The following is a 10000-nucleotide window of genomic DNA, read 5'->3' on the forward strand; positions in this document are numbered from 1 at the left end:
CTCGTCAGCCAGTCCCCGTCGCCTCCCCCACCACACTAGCAAGCGCGCCCCCTCGCCGTCAGCCCCTTCCCCTCCCGTCAGCCAGCCAGGCCCAGGGACCGCTACCTCGCCCCTCGCTGGCTCAGTCGCTCCACGTGTGTCGCGCAGAGAAGAGGTCGTCTCACTCGCTCGCGGACGTCTTGACGGTCGACGCGCTGTTGAGCCACGATTCTCGGACTCGCTCGTTCTCGTCGCTCCGGTTACGCCCCGAGTAGCCGCCCCCGATCCCGTGTGCGAAGGCGCCGTCGGTCTCATCTCGCCGCCCGGAAGAGGTGAACAAGACAAAAGCTTGCCTTCGCCATACGTGTTGACAGGCGTGCTCTCGCCTCACTCCTACCGGCAACCGAAGAATCCTGGAGGGCCACTTCATCCCCAGGCTGGCGCATTTCGTATTTCGCCTTTTGAACAATATGGACGTTTTTCCCGTGGTTCTCTAGCAGGAGCTGTAGCAGCGGCCACCACCCCGGTCCCTCTCGCTTTCCCAGGCCAGACGCGCCACCACTCGAGACCACGTTAACCTCTGACGACTTTAGCACACTTGGTAAGTCGACATGTCCCTCTGCTGTCATTTGGTTTCTACTCTGCAATTCACATTAATGTACGTTTTTAATGGAGATTTGTCGAGATCAATACAGATGTATGCACGCGCACGCGCGCATTTACTGGCGCGCGCGCGCGAGGCGAAGTATGAAAACACTTGGGCACAAATGTGTGACTGAGCATAATGATACATGTGTATATGAATATACATACACACATGCCCGTTTATATACATGCATGTGTGTACATGTATACATGTAGGTCGTTCATACATACACAAATAAACACGAAGTATATGCGTGTATATATGTAAATAGATGCGTATGTTGCTTCATATGTTTGAATGCATGTATCACTGAGATGAAGGTAGCTGACAATGCACACTCGGCCCTGTTCCCACGCCGGCCCAGGTGCGGCCCGCGGCGTCAGCGACTTAACCCGACCGCAACCAACTGATATAAACACAAACACGTTTAGTGTTTCTTTGGGAAGCCAAATCTCATTGGTTTTAAGTGCTTAATTGTCAGGTATTCGAATGCTTTTATTTGGCTGCCTCAAAAATGTGGGATGTGGGAGTGGCCAGGAGGTGTAACGATGCGAAAAAAATATTCTAATCAATACATTCAAAAAAAAAAAAAAAAAAAAAAAAAAAAAAAAAAATATATATATATATATATATATATATATATATTATAATATATATATATATAATATATATATATATATGTGTGTGTGTGTGTGTGTGTGTGTGTGTGTGTGTGTGTGTATGTATGTATGTATGTATGTGCGTGTGTGCGCGCGTGTGTATACACACACACACACACACACACACACACACACACACACACACACACACACACACACACACACACACACATACATAATACATACAAACACACACCACACACACACACACACACACACACACACACACACACACACACACACACACACACACACACACACACACACACACACACACACACACACACAATATATATATATATATATATATATTTATATATATATATATGTGGCGTTTCCGAGCGGTCGTAGGCTTTACTTATTTTTTATCTAATATTTAACATTCCACAATTAAATGGTAAACTGCCACCACTGACCTTTGAGGAGTGTCAGGTCTCCAATACTTGGGATTAATTAATATCAAGAGGAAAACTGAAAGATTGTTTTCACTTCATTATTTATTGACTTATTTAATATTGCCTTAATCTTGGGTTCTAGAATTTTCTAAGTTAAAACTTGGGAAGATCCGTACAATAATTGTTCGAGTAACTCACCGGGTAACAGGTTCAGATGCACCTAGTGTGGGGTCTGCTCTGAGACTGACGACTTTTCGTCACACATTTTGTCGCTCAGCCTGGCTCTCATATCTTTCTCTTCTTTTCATTGGTTCTTTTTCCATACACATTTCTTCATTGGTTATTTCTTGGCCAATGACCATATTCCTATGGTTAAGACACGCCTACACTAACAACAGTACTCTGTTGTCCACGTTTTCCACGTTTTCCCACGTCTGATCCTGAGCCAGGTCAAAAGCTATAACTCTTGTCCACTTCGACCGATAGGTCATTGGGGTGCGAAACCACATACAAACAGAGGTTAGGTCTACTCGCCATGTGGTGTATATCTGGTAAGACTCTCTTGGGTTACTTCACTTGTTTCAAATATTTCACTTGTTAAGGGATACCCCAGGCGTTACACCACAGACCCCCTTCTTCAGCTTCGTGTGTCCCACACGAATGACAGAAGTAAAACTTCAAACAGATCTCCCGAAATGGCAATGATAAGGATACAGTGATCCATAAATGTATTGCTGCTGGACAAGGGAAAAAAACTCCACGTTCCCAATCACTGGAGAGAATACAACCCTGTGTATCCACAGAACTGGACTCCTCCCAGGACATTGGACCGCCGAGATGAAAAACCTCTCCAGTACTCAGCAAAACAACTAGTATTTTAATCTGACTATACACTATATATCTGTCGGAATTGTTGACAGAGAATCATCAGGTAAAAATGCCCCGATACACTAAGTCTCGCATATGGTAATTGTCTCTATTGCACTGTAAAACGGGCACACTATGATGTCGCAGGGACGCCATATGAAGGTTCTTGCATAATGAGTCATCTGCACGTCTTCTTCACCGCTTCTGTAAGGGTATTGATGTCATCTTCCAGTACTGGGCATTAGCACCAAGCAGGGATCACCGTACGTCAGGACTTCAGCCAATAGGACAGGATTCCATGGTGCTAACAGACATCCAAAGAGACAGGAAATTCCAGCTGCAGGTGGACATCACTCTCCATGACAGGGCAGCACATAACTGTCAACTGTGGTTCCAGCAGCCAGCAGAATCATCACGGCAAGACATGTATGTGATGGCAGGATCTCGTCATTCCGTCAGTCTCAGGATCTGCAACAGCAATGATACGGCAGAAAAACGGAACAGAGAACCCTGCATGAGCGGGAACAATAGGACAAGCATGAACCTGAATTATACGGGAGTACTCGAACAGCTTGTAAAATCTCCTTGCATAGTATATCATTATCATTATTATTAATATTATCGTCTATGCTTAAGATAATCTCTAGTGCTTGATGTACTTAAAAGTTAATCTTCACTTGAACACACAAAGCTAAGTCATGATGTTGCCATGAAGGAGTATATACTATTTAAATAATCTTAGGGAACTTGTGCTTATTTCTATATTTATCAGCTATGGGCAATTTTTTATGGTAATCCTCTAGATTCCACTTCTAAAGTTTTCTGTTCAGTTCGTCGATCATGTCCCCAGCATAGCCAGTGCGGAAGGCATGAAGCGAACCTAACAGTGCAGTCCAGAACAATGCGTTATAGGCAACCTCACTGCCCGCTTGCCAATAAGACCTTAGATGTGGCTAGCACCAAAAGCCTGAAAGACAAGGACACCACACCAGCTGCAGTACTGCGATTTGTGAAAATTGTAGGCTTACATGTAGTAAATGCCTCATATCTTCACTTTTTTTTTTTTTTTTTTTTTTTTTTTTTTTTTTTTTTTTTTTTTTTTTTTTTTTTTTTTTTTTTTTTTTTTTTTAAGGGGTAGGCGTAACAGGGTCACACAAATCAGATGCGTCCATCTGACTGGCTCCCTTAATGCAGATGCGTCCATCTGACTGTTTCCTCTTACCCTCAGGGGTCGATACTACTCACGAACCTCCTTGGAAATGAAAAATGAGGAAACCCTCTACTTTCATAGAGTTTATGAATGGCTGTAAAATTGGCATGGAGACCCATAGTAGTAATAAATTAGGAATTCTCCAGCATCAGCACATTCTATTTTTATAGTGCTCAAGAATGGCTGAAAAAATTTGGCATGGAGAACCATATAGGAAATCTCCAGCATCAGCACATTCTATTTTTATAGTGCTCAAGAATGGCTGAAAAAAAAATTTGGCATGGAGAACCATATAGGAAATCTCCAGCATCAGCACATTCTATTTTTATAGTGCTCAAGAATGGCTGAAAAAAAAAAAATTGGCATGGAGAACCATATAGGAAATCTCCAGCATCAGCACATTCTACTTTTATATTATGCTCAATTTATCTCAGAGTGGCTGGTAAATTGGGAATAGGAACATCCAATAGTTCGTTTAGCACATAGTTAACTAGTTCCTTCCTGCTTCAGCTCACTCCACATTGAATTATACTCATTAACCAGGTTATTTCCCCTTTGTTCTAGTGACTTTGGGTGGTAGAAAATTTGGACCGGAGATTGTAGGCGGGCCCACCTGACAAGTCTCCCCTCACCTCAAAGTCCATATCACTTTCCTTGTCAGAACCTAGGGATTGGGAAGAAGGCATCTCTTCCTCACTGTCACTATTAATTTGATCATGAACTGGGTATGCTCTCCTCACGTTTTTACTCTCGTGAGATGACATGCATCCTTCTATTTTAATTCTATCAGTGTGCACCAATAATTCACGACCAGACCGAATGCTTTTTAGCCTGTAGACTATATCACTAACTTTGGCTACTACACGGTAAGGTCCCTCAAACAAAGGTTGTAATTTTTTAGACAATCCTGCCTTGGGCTGAGAAGTTATATACACACGTGATCCAACTTCTATATCTTTCACCCGGGATCGTGACTGGTATCTTTCACGGTCAACTGCACCTTTCTCTAAGTACAGCTGGCACCGATTATAGACTTTGTTTGCAATAACAGAAGTCTTACGTCTCAGGTCCTCTACATTGTACCATGGACCATTATCATGAAAGAATTTTAAATAAGGTATTGAGGGATCCTTGTTGTACATAAGGAAGTGAGGAGAATCATGGATTGTCCTATGATATGCAGAATTGTATGCAAATACAGCTAAAGGGAGCAGTGTATCCCATTCTTTAGGGTTGTCATAAGTCATACTCCTCAATATTTGCATTATGGTCCCATTTACACGCTCCACCAACCCATTACTTGATGGATGGAATGGAGTTGTAGTGTGTCTATTTATCTGCAACAACCCACAAATGTCTTTAAAAACTTCATTTATAAATTCTCCTCCACCATCTGTTATTACATGTTTTGGAACGCCATGGATGCTGACAACATGTGTTATAAAAGCTTGGGCTACTTCCTTTGCTTCTTTGTTTCGTATTGGTACAGCTATCAGGAATCGGGTCAGGACATCAATTACTGTCAGCACCATACTTTGCCCTTCATTTGTAACAGGAAGAGGGCCTACCAAATCTAGGTGTATACGCTCAAATTTCTCTCTTACACCTGGGAACCGACGCAGCGGAGCAGGCACATCCCTCATTGGCTTACATTTAAGGCACACACTACAGGACTTTACATATTTTGGGACGTCCTTTGACATGCCTGGCCAGAATGCAAACTTCTTTAGTCTCTCAAGGGTAACCTGGACCCCTCCATGACCTGCTAAGGGAAGGCAATGGGCCAGATACAATGCAGTGTTTTTATACGAGTCTGGAATAACAACTCGAGTGTCTAGCTGATCATATATTGACATGGGTATGATAGAGAATTCCATCTTGTAGTATTTTGAAATCATTGACATCATAGTTTAATCGAGGACACTCATTTACTTCACCCCTGAGATACCTCTTTACCTGACCCCATAATGGATGAGCATCCTGATCCATCCTAACTTTAAGTGGGTCCCAGGCTATCACATCTCTCTGTGACTCATTATTTAATGATTCTCTTCCACTCCGTGTCACAGCCGACACAATATAGTTATCAATGGGGTGATCTGCATTTCTTATTCTAGATAGTGCATCAGCCACACAATTTTGTTTCCCAGCTATGTAAGTAACTTCTAGCTCAAAATCAGCAACAGACATCTGCCAACGCAGAATCCGTGAATTTGGCCCTGCATAATTAAAAAGCCAAACAAGTGGTCTATGATCACTGGCCACCTTGACTGGAAATCCTAGTATAATAGATCGGTTTACTGTGAGACCATACACTACTGCTAGGGCTTCCCTTTCAATCGTGGAATACTTAACTTCGCTCTCATTCAGAGTACGACTGAAAAAAGTTATTGGACGCAAATGCCCATTATTATCATGTTGCTGGAGTACACCCCCAACAGCAAATTCACTAGCATCCGTATTCAGAATGAATGTTTTGTCAAAATCTGGATAAGAAAGAGTTACCTCTTTGGCAAGCAATTCTTTAAGATCATTGAAAGCTTTCAGTGCTTCATTTGACCATTTAAGGACGATTTTGCGGTTATTAAGCTTCCGAGAACCCTTTGTCATTTCAGTAAGAGGCTTGGCTACTTGTGCAAAATTCAAAATGAATTTGCGATAATAATTTGCAAGACCAAGAAATGACTGCAGCTCTTTCAATACCACTGGTTTTGGAAAGTTCCGCAGAGCTTCCAACTTTTCTCCCTGAGGTCTGATACCTTTACTGGAAATTATATGTCCAAGATACTTAATCTCTTCTTGGAAGAAACTACACTTCTCCAGTTTTAAGGAAAGGTTACTTTGTATTAATCTATCAAGAATATCCTCAAGATTGTACAGGTGTTCTTCCATGAGGATCCAAAGACAACTATATCATCCATATATACCATGGCTGATCTCCCTATTAGTCCTGCTAAAGCCTGATTTATTGCTCTTTGAAAACACGAGGGAGCATCCTTTAAGCCAAATGGCAGAGAAGTAAACTCATAATGTCCATTTGGTGTTGAGAAAGCAGTCTTAGGACAGCTCTCAGAAGTTAATGGAATTTGATGATAACCCTGGCGCATGTCTAATGATGAGAAAAGTCTACTTCTACCTAGACCTTTCAAAATAGAATCTATATTAGGCAAGGGATATCTGTCATCCTCGATTACTTTGTTTAGTGCGCGAAAATCTAAACATAGTCTAAGAGTTTTGTCTTTCTTAATTACAGGGACAAGAGGACTATTGTATGGTGATCTAGAGCACCTAATTATCCCTTTCTCTAACATGTCCTCAATCTGGTCTTGAATTTCCTCCCGATACTTTGCAGGAATTTGGTATGGCCTTTTATACACTGGCGGTCCTACTGTCCGAATTTCATGGAAGAAATGAGTTGCTACAGTAAGAGGTTCATCTTTAAGTGAAAATGCTTGTCCATACTTATTGATTAGCATTTGCAGTACTTGATTTTCTTTACTTTGTAGATCAGGAAACAAAGTATTTACTTGCTCTCTCAATTTCTCTTCACGAGAAGATTGCACGAGTGCACCTACTATGACTTCACCGTGAATGTTGGATTTACTTGATTTTTGTGGCAAAGGTATTCCTTCTAACACTGTTACATCCCCCACTGGGCAATCTGATATTAATTCTACCATCTCTGGTTGGACGTTTAAATATGGGACTTTAAACCAATACTCATCCTTCTTGTTTTTCATCAACTGTACAACCCCTTTGCTCAACAAGTTGCTATTAGTAACATGCTCTCTTGGTATGAAGAGTCCTGATATATTATCCTCTAAGAGCCCTCTGCTATGACAACTCCTGACTACCATCCCTACAGTACCGCCTGAAAACCCGTCAACACACTGAGATGTAGCAAAGCATGCCGACAAGGTCTGAGAGTGACCTTCCATAATGTGGTAATCTTCAGACGTATTTTCATCAGAATCACTTAAAATATCTGCTAAAATTTCATCTACTTCCACTGGCAGAGTAGCTACAACTGGTTTTAGTGAGCTAGATGGTATAAGCCTTGCAGGTATCCTTGTTTTATTTATTTGCATCTCAAATGGTTTTGAACAAAACTCTACCCTATGGGAAAGAATAAAATCTGAACCCAATAATATCTCTGTAGGTAGATCCACATCCTTAACTACAAAGCAATGATGAGTCAAAGGAATTTTAGCTAACCACATTGTTAGTGGAACCAATCCATGATGTTGTAACATAGACCCATCTGCTAGACGGACACTCACGTTAGTCTTTGTATAGTCCCTTGTTTTCGAAGCTGGCAATATGGATTCATGCACTAAGGATACTTCGGCACCAGTATCAAACAATACTCTTCTTTCGCTGCCCTCTACTACTACATTTAAAACTATCAATCCTTTACCATTAAATTTTGTAGCACTGGCAACTTGTACTAATACTTCTTGATTTTGGCTACCTGATTGCACTAAGGTTGTAGTCATGTCACTTGGTTTTTTGCTGGTCGGTTTCCGTTTCCCGACTGATTTTCTGACTTGTTTGACTTTCTCCTAGGGTTCCATGTGGGTCGTTTATGGGTATTATTGTAAGACCTAGCTGATTTCCAATTTGAATGCGAATGGTAAGCTTTCTTTGCATTACCAGTACTTCCACAGTTACAGTCACTATTGTTAGCATGCTGTCGAGAGGGTCCTGGAGCTTGTCCCCTGAATCGATAACAAGTATCTATGTCATGACCATTTTTCTTGCAAAACGTACAGAAAGGTAATTTCCTTTTATGACTGAATTCTCTGAAGGAGGACGTAGAAGGCTGGGGACCACTCTGATGTTGCATCAGACCCCTGTGTGTGGGTGCCATATTCATTTTACTTTGGTTATTGTATTCAGTGCCGTGGCTTTCGGTTGTCCTTTGAGGCAGGGCATTAACACGTACTTTTTTATTATTCACTTGTTCCTCATAAACTAATTTAGCCTCTGGGTGTTGTTTCATGTACTCCAATCCCTGTGCTAAAAGCTCCCCATGTCTAACATATTGGGAATCAGATAATCTCTGGGCAAAAGGCGGTGGAAAAATTTTTACAAAACGCCTTCCTGCCAGATAGCGCACTAGAGGTTCCTTTGTTGGATCTATTGACATTGCCTTTGCAACAAGAACCTGCAATCTCACATTGTAATTCTCTAATTTTTCCCCCTCGCGGATCTTTGTGGTCTCTAACTCTGTCAAAGTAACATCTAGTGAGGAAGATTTGGAAAATATTCAGGAAAGTTTCCTTAAAAGCTATCAAGTTCCTTGGATTTTGAGTCTTACAACAACTGTGCTGCTGCTGCCGCGCTATCTAGTGCGTATTTAACTACAACATTTATTAACCCTTCATCAGTCCACTCAGATCGCGGGCATCTGGCCTCTATAATAGCAAGCCAGCTTCCCGCGTCAGGACACACTGTCTGAGCCACTGAAGGATGTTTGTCAATTCCGCTCGAAACAAAATACGGAATATCAAAAGCCTTTTCTAATCTGTCCATCTCCTTCCTCTCCAACTACTCTGTAAAACTCTTACAAATTTGTGCGACATCTCTGGGCAGGTCCATATTTGTCATAATGTTCTCTGAGGGAGTGCTCCCTTGGCTCTCGCTGGCGGCTGACATGAAACCCTGATTTCCTTGCCCAGCTTGATCTGAGGTTGGCATTCTAATAATCACCTCTATTTAACTGGTAATGGACCCTATGCTTCCGTACCTTATAAAACCACGTCACGTGTCAACCTTTCAATTGTTCATTGATCTTACTGACTATTTATCTATTGATTTACTTATTGTACAATTCAGTACTATTGTATTTTTGTTGGTAAGTCAGTTCACTTTTAAGTGTAATATGGTCATATTTTATTACTATTATTATAATGTTTAACCATATCTTATTTTGTATTACACACTGAATATTAAAGCAATCTACTTATGTCGCTTGGACCTCTAATCAATGAAAGTAGTGCTTTATTTTGCATTCACCTTTGTTTATTAATTAATGACAGGTGGAACTCATTGTATGTGACAGAATCTGAGTATAATTTAACCATACTAGTGGACACACAAAATTTTCACTAGCTGATTTAAGTTTATTTTATGTTATTATTTTATTTATGCATTAATTTTTAGCATATATAATATTTTGAGCATATTTTTTGGTCACTAAGTGGCAAGATTTCCCACTAACAGACTTAGTTATTTCACACTG

The 10000-nt window shown here is 41.1% G+C and overlaps 1 protein-coding gene across 1 annotated transcript in view; it reads left to right on the top strand.

The window, feature by feature from the left end:
• The first annotated feature begins 146 nt into the window (after positions 1-146).
• Positions 147-10000, top strand: part of LOC119582568 (influenza virus NS1A-binding protein homolog B-like) — a 32992-nt gene continuing 23138 nt past the window's right edge. Inside the window, exon 1 of the mRNA XM_037930930.1 lies at positions 147-580. The gene's annotated coding sequence lies outside the window, so the exon portion shown is untranslated. The remainder of the gene's footprint in view (positions 581-10000) is intronic.

Source organism: Penaeus monodon, chromosome 16, assembly GCF_015228065.2.
Source record: "Penaeus monodon isolate SGIC_2016 chromosome 16, NSTDA_Pmon_1, whole genome shotgun sequence".
Taxonomy (NCBI): domain Eukaryota; kingdom Metazoa; phylum Arthropoda; class Malacostraca; order Decapoda; family Penaeidae; genus Penaeus; species Penaeus monodon.